Source organism: Lepisosteus oculatus, chromosome 16, assembly GCF_040954835.1.
Source record: "Lepisosteus oculatus isolate fLepOcu1 chromosome 16, fLepOcu1.hap2, whole genome shotgun sequence".
Taxonomy (NCBI): Eukaryota; Metazoa; Chordata; class Actinopteri; order Semionotiformes; family Lepisosteidae; genus Lepisosteus; species Lepisosteus oculatus.
Genome location: NC_090711.1, coordinates 10,972,929 through 10,985,035, shown reverse-complemented (window position 1 = coordinate 10,985,035; position 12,107 = coordinate 10,972,929). Strand labels below are relative to the sequence as shown.

The following is a 12,107-nucleotide window of genomic DNA, read 5'->3' as shown; positions in this document are numbered from 1 at the left end:
TCAAGTGTTTTTTCTTGCAACAGGTTCATGGAATGTCTGCACTATAAAGATTTAACCAGAGGGTATTGAAAGGTCTTTAGTTTTTATTACGTATGTCTTAGTTGTCGTTTTCATATCTCATTTCATACAGAAGGATTCAAAACAGAATGGTGTGCAAATATGTGAATATTTACAACTCCAGAACCATAATTACTGAGAGCTATCAGTTTGCCATGACATGGTGACATGGGAGGCTAGTAACTGAGTCATTCATCTGTGGAAACACAAAAGGGATTATGTGCACGTATGTATAAGTATGGCATTAGGAATTTAGGGTACAGCAGCATTTTTTAAAAAAAAAGCTAAAAGAGACATTAAGGTCCTCAATGTTCAGGTCAACTTCCCCTGTTCTCAACCTCTCCAGCGGATAAGATACTGGACATCATCCTGAACCAGGTGGGAGATCACAACAGGCTGAGGAACTAGTTCCTGAAACTTTTCCATGGGATGAGCAGCTAGTCCAGTAGGAGCAGATGACAGTGGAGTGCTAGAAACAGGTTTAAGTAAAGAGACATAGAAGTTAGGTTAGAGACAGAGGCTAAATGAATGTAAAAGAGCTAGGTGCCTGGGTTGATTTGCCACAAGATCCTAAATGGGCCAATAAAATCTGACAGCCAACTTGTTTAAAGGAACCCACAAGTGAAGATGTGTGGAGGTAGACCATCTGCCCAGGCGCAAGGAGGTTTAAGCCTGCACCCATGAATGAATCTCTGCATCTCTATATCTTCTTCTATTTTTCTTTTAAGAAGGTTGAGATGCACCCTTTTCCATTGTCCCGTAGGTTGTGGGAAAAACGGTTCGCAGCAGAAACATCCATATCATCAGGATCCAGAGCCAGAACAGGGAGTTGATATCCATAGATGTACTGAAATGAAGACATCTCAGTGGAAAACTGCTCGGGAAGTTTCCTGTTGCTCTCAGGATGATAGCCTGACAAGTTGATTTTAAATACCCAGCCTCCAACAAAAAGCCAGCCAGAATATAGAGATAAACTGAGGGGTCTGGTCAGAGGTAACCTCTGCTGCAGTAATTCTAGCTTGTCCAATTTGCATAGGTCCCATCTCAGCAGGAGCCATAGGAAAAACAAACGGGGTTTCTAGCTGAACTTGCAGATTATGAGTTAGAGTTATCAGGAGTAGATTCAGAGGAAACATTCCTAGATCTTTCCCACCATCTCTTTCAAATTCAAACATCCAAAGGAGCAGCCAGACCAAAAGGAGATTCCATAAACTGTGGTAGGTCTCTGCACACAAATTAATCATTCAAGTTTCAAGAGCTGCAATAAATAGAACAATTAAAGTCTCTTTGCACCAACCACTCTTGATAGCTACAAATCTAAATTGTATGGAGAAACAGACATGTCTTAGCAAGGACAACGTGACTGACGCAAGGATTCTAAAAGAGTGTCTCAGTACATCAAAAACTGTACAAACTGCTCATAAATAGAGCCAAATTATAGCAGAGTAGTTCATCTGTTTTCCACAGAACAGTAGCCCAGGCTGAAGCCTCTCCACAGAGCAATGAACTGATATAGACAACATTTGCCTGATCTGTGGGTACAAGGTACTGTAAATGCCAAGACAAGGTAAAGACACACTAAGACTGAATGGTGAAGTATTGCGAAGGCAGATCTCAAATAGGAAAGGTATTAAATACTTTTAAGTGGGATTGATTTCCATCCAAATCTTGTTGTCACAGCAATGGTCTGATTGGCAGGTCTGAAGGTCTGAAAATGGCTGTAGTGTTCTGAGGTTGATTAGCAATAATATGGCATGAATGGGCATGATACTTAGGCTGAATTAGGTTCATTCATTTCTTCCCCAACAATGATGATTAATCCGTATACTGTATATCTTGAAGCTGTTTAGTTTTAAATCCCTAACTCTCCAGTCAGTATCGTTTTAAACCCCTCTCCAATTTTATCAGCCAAATAACCTAGATCTCTAGAGTTCTCATTATAAAACACATCCACCTTGGGCCAGCTCTAAGGAACTAGTTAAGGATTTAGCACTCTGTGAAAACTTAAACATCTTGTTCTGCCTCATCAGCAGGTGAGATCTCCCATACAGTAGGGCATTGTGGAGTTTTGGCAGGGTTGTACTCAATAGACTATTTCTGACAGTATAAAGAGGTTCAGTGTCCAGAACAAAAGAGTACAAAACAGATCTAACAATGTTTGTCAGGTGCAATTCCAAAAAATCATTGTGCTCTCAACTCATACAGTACTGTAAGTCCAACAACAGTAATGTCACACAATGTGTGTTTCTATATAAAACCCAGTGATAAATATATAGTGAAAGCACAGAAACATGGTAAAAATAAATGTACTAATATATATTTTTTTAAATTACTTTAAGGAAATGATTAAGTCAACCCAAGATTTCTTCAGAATGAACACTGAACCAAAACCCAATAAATACAGGTGGAACCATATACAGTAGGAGTGCATTTAAACCAGAAAACGGTACTTGTTTACCCAAAGGGTTGTGGGAGAATAGAACAAGTTGCCCTGCAACTTAACTGGCTTCTTTTAAGAAATCAGTTAATTATAAACGAGGGTCAATTAACTACAAACTATAAAAAAATGAGCTCAGTGGTTTACTCTGTTTTAATATACTGTATTAGAGCTTTCCACAAGGAGAACTCTGTTAAGCTTGTGTGCTGGTTTTATGATTCTTTCAACCTTATACAGTATGACAAAAAGACATGGTGTACAGTTAAGTAAACTGTTTAAGAAAAACTTCAGTATAGTGATGCAGTAAGAATTTTAAAGTGCTAATTTAGTTTTCGCTCTCAACAAACAGGAAATATTTTCTGAGGCAGACTCTGCAGAGGAGAGACAAAGGACATACTTCAGCTGAAGAGTGCAAGAGGGTCTGTTTAAGGGTTTGCCTATGAACTTTAGAAGTTGCACAGCTGAGATTCAAACATTAACATAGCAAAGCATTCCTGTAGAGACAGAGCAATTGGTATCTTTACAGGGAGCACAAATGAGGACCTCTGTGTTGTGCACTGCATTCTGTATGCATGGAAACAGACAAAGCTGGCCCTTGAGAACTGGCCTCTGACCTTACTGGCTCATCAATTGAAAAATGAATAGCATAAAATGATGTATACCTGGAGTGGGAAGCTGGCTGTAATAATTTAAAAACAAATTCACAAACAAATGTCTGTACAGATGCTGGGCCATTCATATGTAAAATACAACAGTTAGAGAAGATGAAAACAAAAGAATAATTCACAGGAAAACAACAACAGTCTGGATGGACTGTTCAATTTTTAATTTGCAAGGAGATAATTTGAAAGATAATGTGCAATTTTCTATCCAGGGGGATGGAATGGAACATCTTTAGAGACCAAAATATAAATTGAGGGAAAGACTGTTATGAATGTGTTGGTTTAAAGTCAAGACTAATTTCTCTGAATCATACATAACAGTTATTATCAAGGTCTAGGTGCTATGTTTGTTTTTTTCCTCAGGATATGGGATATTTTAACATGCACTGTACTTTATATAGATTCACAGATTGTGCTGCATTCTAATTTTAAGCTTCATCTTCAGCTTGGCTTTATTAGTTAAATACAAAGTTTATATTTTGATTTGTTCTTCACCGTGTATAAATACATGCTATAATGAACAGTTAATTAATGACATGTTAGATATGTACAGTATTTGTCTAATGATTATTTCATTAGGTTGGAGATCAGCTTGAAATAAAGTGTAGCTGTTAAAATATTCATGATATCCCAGTGTGAAAGCTATGGAGATAGAGATGTAATAATATGTGCATGGACAGATGACTTAATGTAATGGCTGCATTAACACAAATAGTTACTTAGTGGGGACATTATAAATATAACTTCAAATGTTACTTAATAGCGATTTTTGCACCTTTTACCTGAAGTATTCCAAAGTGCTCTATTTATACAGTATAACTGAGCTGTTTTAGACTATGAGGGGACCTGTTACAAGAATTAACACTTCTCCAGAATCTACACTGAAAAATAAACCAGGGGACCCAAGTGGAAAATATGTGGAAGTTTTTGAGAATATGGAACAAGTTAACCAGCCCTGTCGTTGAAGCGGATACCTGCTCCCTTTATGAAATGGCAGTATGAGCTCGTTGGCTCAGTTACAGTAGCTACAGTACAAACTACCAAATGGACTCGATGGGCTGAATGGCCTATTCTTGTGTTTTGCGATCCTTATGTTCTTATGAGGTGACACACTTCATCCACCACTGAAGTGCAGCACCAGAAGTCCCAGCACATAGCAGATACTGGAGAAAAATGAACAATTATGCCAAGAGTCTATTTTACAAATTACATGTGAACTTTAGGGAGGCTAGATTGAACCTAGAATGGAATTCAGTCAGGAGATAAGGGATAAACACCCTTAATTCTTGCAAAATGTACAGTGGGATCTTTAATGGCCAAACGGTCAGTACATGAAATAGTGGAATGTTTTCACCTCAGTGACAGTACCTTCTGATCACCATGGTGGGGCACTGGATTATAAATTCTGATCCAAATAGTAGTGGTTTATCAACACTACCAACTGTAATATAGTTTTCAAATTCAACTCCAAGCTTTACAAATTTGCTGCATATAACCAGTGATGGGGAAAAAAAACAAACAAGACACAGGCAGAGCACCATACAAGCGTTGCTTGTTAGAGCACAGGATTGAGCTATTATTATTTGCTGACTATGACCAGGATTTCTGTTTTAAATTCTGCCACAGGAAGAACTGGGATAAGTCATATGTCTTGCCACATACTGTTGCCGTGACTCTTGCAACATGCCAGCCACCTGTTGTGCTGTCACCTGAGGACATGATGCACAAAATTCCAATTTGAGCCCGATTTTTTTTTGTATTTAACAAAAAGATGGTTTTGGGGTTTCTGAATGGTCCAAACAGTGAAGGTCTGGGTTGTGTGATGACCAGGTTTCACAATTCCACTAGGAGCAGGATTATTAACCAGTGTACTGTAATCAAAACAGTGAGTGATTGTGACTTCCTGGGTGACTGACTGCAGACTCCTCCATTAGTCATTAAGCTTTCTCTTAAGCAAAGCAGAGCCTGCAGTCCGTAAAAAGATGAAGGCATCTTTGGGTAAAAAGATCAGAGGAGCCCAACTGCACATCCTCAATCTCTCCAAGCAGTGCAAGGATCATTGCAGCAAGCTGAGAAGTAAAGAAAGAAATGCCAATTCCAAATTGAGTGGGTATAAAATGGAAGAAATGCAAAAATTGTTGTAAAATAAATTGTTTCCCATCGAGTAGAAGAATATGAGAAATGCTCATTTTCAATTCTTCCCAGAAATGTAATTTGTACCTTTAATAAAAAAAAATCAGGAAAATATCTATTACCAGGTACAAAATATAATTGGGCATGAAGCATTAGTGTCTGTGCTTGGATGACAACAGCAGTGCTTGTCTTTAAACTTTTAGAGGTCACTGATCAAATGTAAAATATAATGCAAATAAAACACTACAGAACTTTTACAATACAGTACAATAAATAAAAATGCACTAGGTGTATTATAGCAGGAAAGATGATTAAGAAGATTAATTTTCAATAGATATAAACATATTTAAGAACATTTCTCTTCATCTATTTAAATGGATAAACATTTTTTTTACTGTTCTATATGAAATGTCATCACAATAATAGCACAAAAGACCAAGATATGTCTATTATGAATCAATTACTGAAGGTTTTATAAAGTTATAGTAAACGACTGCCATACTGAAAGGATCATGTCTACAAAGCCAACTTCAGATCAATATTATTTTATTAAGGTGATTATAGTAGTTATTAAAATGCAGATAGGTTAGCTTAAAATAAAACCCAAATAATTGCAAATGCACCTTTCTGAATATACTGTACAACTCTCTATTATCTAACTGCTTCATCAAATCCTGAGTGACAGTGGAGCCCATCCCGGCAAGAAATAGGTGGTTTACAAAGGAACAAGTAATAAGTTTATTCCATGCTGAAAAAAAGAAGAAAGAAAACACCACGTTTCGGCTGTGGAGCCTTCTTCAGGTGTGAAGAAGGCTTCTTTCTTCTTTTGTCAGCATAGAATAAACCTATTACTTGTTCCTTTGCAGCGTACGCATGCTGACGCAGTCACCCACCTGAATAGGTGGTTTAGCTGTTTACACCCCAAATCGGATGCCAGCCCATCACAGAGCACATAGACGCACACACTCGCACCAAGGTTAAGTTTCCAATAGCCACTTTACCTCCCAGCACATCTATGAAAATCAGAACACCTGACACATGGGGGATATACAGACCACGCAGATAGCACCATAGGAATTTGATCCAGGCCCCATCACTGCAATGCAGCAATGCTAACCATCCAGGCACCTGCTTAAAATACTGTACAAGTACAATTTTAAATAGCTAAAATATAGTATGCATCATAGTGGAATATATAATAGAGTGGAAAACCATCTGCCTGTGAAGCTCCCCAAGTGTCTGGGATAGGTATAGTCTGGTTGGTTAGAATGCTGGAATTACAGTTTCATAGACAAGGTGGAATTTGTATCTGTCTGAAACGAGTGGCCTTGCAATGCCTGTCTCTGCAATCTATCCTGTTTGCAACCTTTGTGGCATAATGTCTCCTATGAGATGTGCTGTCTGTGCATTGGAGTCTTGCACAAAGCACTGCTGCTGAATAAAGTGTATTTATTTCACTCCAGGGGTCTGCTTCACGTTCTATTACTAATACTGTAGTTCTTACAAGTATTCTTACACACAATATCAAGTCACAATATCTTATGGATGTATACTGTAGGTATATATTAACCGTAGGGGGTCGCTTGGGAACTGAAACCCTCTATTTGAACTCCAGGCAACCTCAGCATGTGTCAGACATGAAGTCTAGTTCCCATGAACTTGTTATGGTCTTTTCATGCATAAGCATCAGTGACTTAAATAACTGAGCTCCACTCACTGGCATCTATTTTTTGTTTTACAGGAAATAAAGAAAACCGAGCAGACCGCAAAAGATAATGGATTTACTTGACTGCAAATTACTATGTTACTGACTTTTGTTGTTAACCTCATTATCAAAAAATATTGGTTTCACCATGGGTTTGCCCTAAAGGCATAGGAAAATATCAATATCTGAAGCTTTCACATTGAACTCTAGAACATCACTATATAAAATCAAGCACTGGGTAGTAGTCAGAGTGGATTCTATGCAAAAAATACTTCCAAACAAATCCAGTTGCAAAATGTCCACTGAATGTTCAGAGTTTTTTTGTGGAGATATGGTATGGTAACTATATAGATATGAGATCCTGTAGCCATAACGATATATGAGTAGTGATCAAGAAACTTCCTAATCACATCAGATTGTCACATCACTTTCTATAACAGCTTATGCAATTCAGGGTGACAGTGGCCCAGGGTGCAAGGCAGGTTAAACCCTCAAAATGGAACACCAGTCCATTGCAGAATGTACACAGACAGACACAAACACACGATCATACCAATTGTAAAGAAGCCATATAATCTACTAGCATATCTTTGGACTGTGGGAAAAAAAACAAAGCACTTGAAGGAAACCCAGGCAAACTTGGGGAGAACATGCAAACTCCACACAAATAGCACTCCAGAAATTGAACCCAGGGCCACAATGCTGCAAAGCATGAATGCCAACCAGTGCACAACATACAGTACAGCAAGTGATTTCTTGCCTTCTGTTTCCCCATTAACCGCTGCCTTTAAAGACTTTTGGCTATAAGAGCAGACATGTTAGAGTGCAATTACTGTTGTTGCCTTCAGTAGTGCTCCAAAGGCATTACTCTTCTTCAGTCAGCCTTCTTTCACAGTACTGCACACAGAGGACAAACTCTGGTCTGGTACTGCAGACTATAGTACTGTAGGTCAGTGTATAATGGTAAAATAAATGCATAACTTCCACAGATATGAAAATTTTGTATTTATTTAATTTAGAAATCTTTTTTCACATAAGCAAAAAACATATCATTGACTCACTGAGATACTGTACAGTATATGCATTCCTAGCCCTGGAGGTTTTATGTTATCATTCCACCTGAGTTCACAATAACACAACATATCATGAGCTCTTTATTTTAACAAGATTTCCACAGTAAAAGATACTATAACTGCATGTATTCTCAGTCATACTGTATGAATAAGCAAATTCAGATGCCCACTAGCACAAATGGGCCCCCAGTTTGTGAACGTGGTCAGGAGCGTCTCAACTGCACCAGCAGACAGTGACTAGTTTGGATGTTTTCAAGGGAAGAGGGGGCCCCAAAAAGGAAGCACATTTTAATCGCCATCATGTTGCACTCATGGGCCTCAAGAAGGCAAACTCTTGAGAAAGTGGGAGGTTTCTCCACAATTTTATTTTTTTAATGTATCCACCCAATTTGAAATCATGTTTTTCCAGGTTAAGCCTCAGGGATATGAGCCCTGCAGCCACATGTGGGGAAAATGACAAAATTGAGCAGCCTATTCAGCGCTGAATGGAGGAAAGGCACATCTGCAGGCTCCCAGTATCCTGCGTGGTTTTGGTGCTGCCAAGACCTGACAGTCGGATTCCCAGCCTAGCCTTGATAACACTCAATCATGCACCACACCTTCAGGAATCCTGATCACTAGAGACCTAGTGAATCCAAAACACCTAGATCACAGAGATCAGCCTGGGACCGGGATTCCTCCTTTACCAATTAAGCCTCTCGGGAACCCCTTCCTGCAATTCAGTATGAAGGAAAATTAACATACTTTACAGTACTACAGCAATGGCTCCTTTAAGTCATGAAAGTCAGGATCCATTTTCATTATTAATAAAATGTAAAGATATAAATAGGTTACACAGAGCTCTCTCCATGGTTCTCTCGGCAATGCTTTCACAGATTCACAGTTGACTGCATACATTTCTGCTCAATGTTTTTTTTTCTCCAAAAGAAAATGTACCTTTTTCCCCCTGAATAGAGAAAAACATGAACACACACTCCAGAGTGAAGTCCCCACAGATGTTTTTTGCAGGACTGTCCTTATAAGTTGTAATTAGCATTGTTGAAGCTTTCCAACTGCTGATACTGATGGTCAGTAATTCAATTAAGGAGACAATTAAATAAGCATAAACATTCTTCTACATTCCTGTAAGAATATACTTCATGTATTTTTTGCTTTTCTATAAGCAGAGCAGGGCCAGAGTACAATGTCCCTCTTGCCACAAGGTAAAGACAATTAACTTGAAGAAACTTTTTGTTAACCACTTTATGAAACAATTAGTCAGGAATGAATGAAATAATTATGTGCTATTTAATTGCAATTACAGTGACAGAGCATAATAACCAACATGTAACTCCACAGTCACCACGCTATTGTTAATTATTATTAATTTGGCTAACACTTTCATCCAAAGAGACTTATGTTTGTATCCACCTGAGCATTCGACTGAAGCAATCAGTCTCTCTTTGCTCAGGGCTACAATAGCAGTGAAACATCTAGAACTTGAACCTGAATCCTTAAAGTTGCAGAGCCCTAACCATTACTCCTACAGCTGTCAGTTACAACCTTGTTTGCATCTTCAGACCACATTTAAGAAATTCCCAGTTTTAAAGGCCTTATCAGAAACAAATGCCCAAAAGCACGAGAGACAGTAAAAAAAGTAAAATGAGTAAAGGAAATATACCTAAAATAAACAATTTCTATTTTCTGATAGCTTTTTTTATTTCATTTTTTTCTATTTAATAGATCCATCCAGTTAATTTCAGAGCCATGGTGCAACGTGACAAAGTAAGGTCTCTTCAAGCAGAATTGAATTTCCTAGCCATCCTGGGAAAGCTTGCTTTTGAACATCTACTAGAATGAACCAAGCAGTCTAAACTTAACTCCAGGTTTTTGACCACATCCTTTCAACCACCTCAACCTCAACCTAAGAAGAGGGTTTGACTGAAGTCAATGTGCAAGGAATTAGACTTGAAAGTTAGCTCGAGGTGAAATGAAAACAAGAAAGAAAAAGAAAAAAAAAACAGACTGCACATTGTTCCTAGCACAATGGAGTTGCTCCAGAAAGATTTCCTTTTGTAATAAACTAATTGTGAAAACAGAAAGGGGCCCACCCTAAATGAGCATCAAAATCCATTTGTATGTATTTATTTTTACCTCCGCAACTATCTGTCAAATATTGATATCCTGGCTGCATGTTGGAGGTCAAAGCAGCTCTAACCTGTGTCACAAAGATTAAATGCCCGCACTGAAGCATATCTTTAAAATAATGAATTTCAATCCGTCTTTTGCCCTAACTGCACAATCCTGTAGAACGTGTGTCAGTGAGCTATTGTTACTGACTTGTTGCCAACCGCTCTAATCTGTTTCAACCTTGTTTAAACTTTCATCACCACTGAGAAAAGCCTACAAGTCCTTGATCTCACGTGTCATGTGGATCTTAAGACAGTAGTCCAAATGCACTATGGTATGAAGAATATTTCTTTACATTCTTTATATTATGACTTGAGAATAAAGTCAGATAATAGTGCTTACAACCCAGTTTTGAGTTGCATTGTTAGCATCAGTATTGTCTCATTACATGGGAATTAAGACAAGCTAGTTTCAAGACTGGGAAAAAGAGAATTCTTCACTGAAAGAATTCACTTTCTATACACTCACACTGAAAGAGATTTATTCACACTGACTCACTGGAACTAAGAAGAGTTTTCATAGAGATCTTTAATCATTACATTTCTACAAGGCAAGTAAGATGGGTGAATGACTTTCTTATGCTCTTAAAAAAATAACAAAACATTTTTTTAGATTTGAAGAAAATTTACACTGCTATGCAGACAATCCAAGAAGTACAGTATTTTAGAACTGATGGGTACAAGGTTATCAGATGAAAGTTTGATAATGAATTCATTAACAAATCAAGAGCTCTTTCAAACACTACATGTGCTAAAAATTAGTTTTTCACTTACCAGCCCCACTATTGCTGTTAAGGATTGTGGTGATATCTTGAAAGACTGTTGAAATCATTCCATATTAGACTTTGACTCTTGATCTAAAGACTGAACTTCTTTCACCTTTAAGGTTTCACACAATCTTACAAACTAAGTGCTCTAAGAAATATTTTTAAGTTTGCTTTTAGCTCTTTAACTGTTAAATGAGTATGAACCCTGTACCAGGTTGTGATTTTCAGAACTCTGCCCTCACAGGTGTGTGGCCTGATTCCCACCTGGGTTTGCTCATCATGCATTTAACACATACTTTACATTGCTAAAAGTTAGAAATAAGGGAACAAAGGATTAATCAATATGCTGAGGAGAGATTGCTGAGGTCTGTATGGAACAATATAATTAAAACAAGGTATTTTTAAACCAAGAAAACAAAAGCAAGTAAGTCAATTAATGGCATCAATTAGCATGGTGATTAACAGCTCAATAGGAACACAAAACAGCAGACACAGGAGTCCCACTCCTTGCAAAAAAACTCCTAATCTTGCTTTATTGTTTTTAATATTTTAATAAAACTCAACAAATAATTAAGCAGTGATGCATGCACGTTGCACAACAAACTATAACAACTTGAATAAGCATGCCAGCCTTTTAGCTCCATGCAGTAAGAACACATCAGTCATCTGTATCAAATTCCTGTAATGTTAGAAACCAGAAAAAAGAAAATGCTTATTTTGGAACCCACCACCAGATGTGTTACCTGCCGGTGCAATCAATGCATAATTTCTGTTGACCACTCTGTAATTAAACCCTTTCATTTTAGGATTGGATTACAAGCACTTTGCTGCAATCTTAATGAATATAAAAACCACAAGATAAAAGCTGAGTGATTTGGACTGAGTGTTCTATGTTATTTTCAATCAAGCTTTAGACCTCAAGCATCTCTTCAGTGTAAAATAATCTCTGTGAAAATTATACTGTATTGTACTGTAACGTACCACCTAGCACTGCACATAGGACGCTATCATGGCAGTTATTTTTATTTAGCACTTATTTAAAATAATACATTTAAATTAAAACAATGCTTTGAAGTTTCTGAGAAATGTGTGAAAGAAAAGAATA

At 37.6% G+C, this 12,107-nt stretch overlaps 1 long non-coding RNA gene across 2 annotated transcripts in view; it reads right to left on the bottom strand.

The window, feature by feature from the left end:
- Positions 1-11,168, bottom strand: part of LOC107079542 (uncharacterized) — a 175,949-nt gene extending 164,781 nt beyond the window's left edge. For both annotated transcript variants that reach the window (XR_001480490.2, XR_011181768.1), the window contains exon 1: positions 11,010-11,168. This is a non-coding gene — a long non-coding RNA (uncharacterized lncRNA). The remainder of the gene's footprint in view (positions 1-11,009) is intronic.
- Between the last annotated feature and the right edge of the window lie 939 nt (positions 11,169-12,107).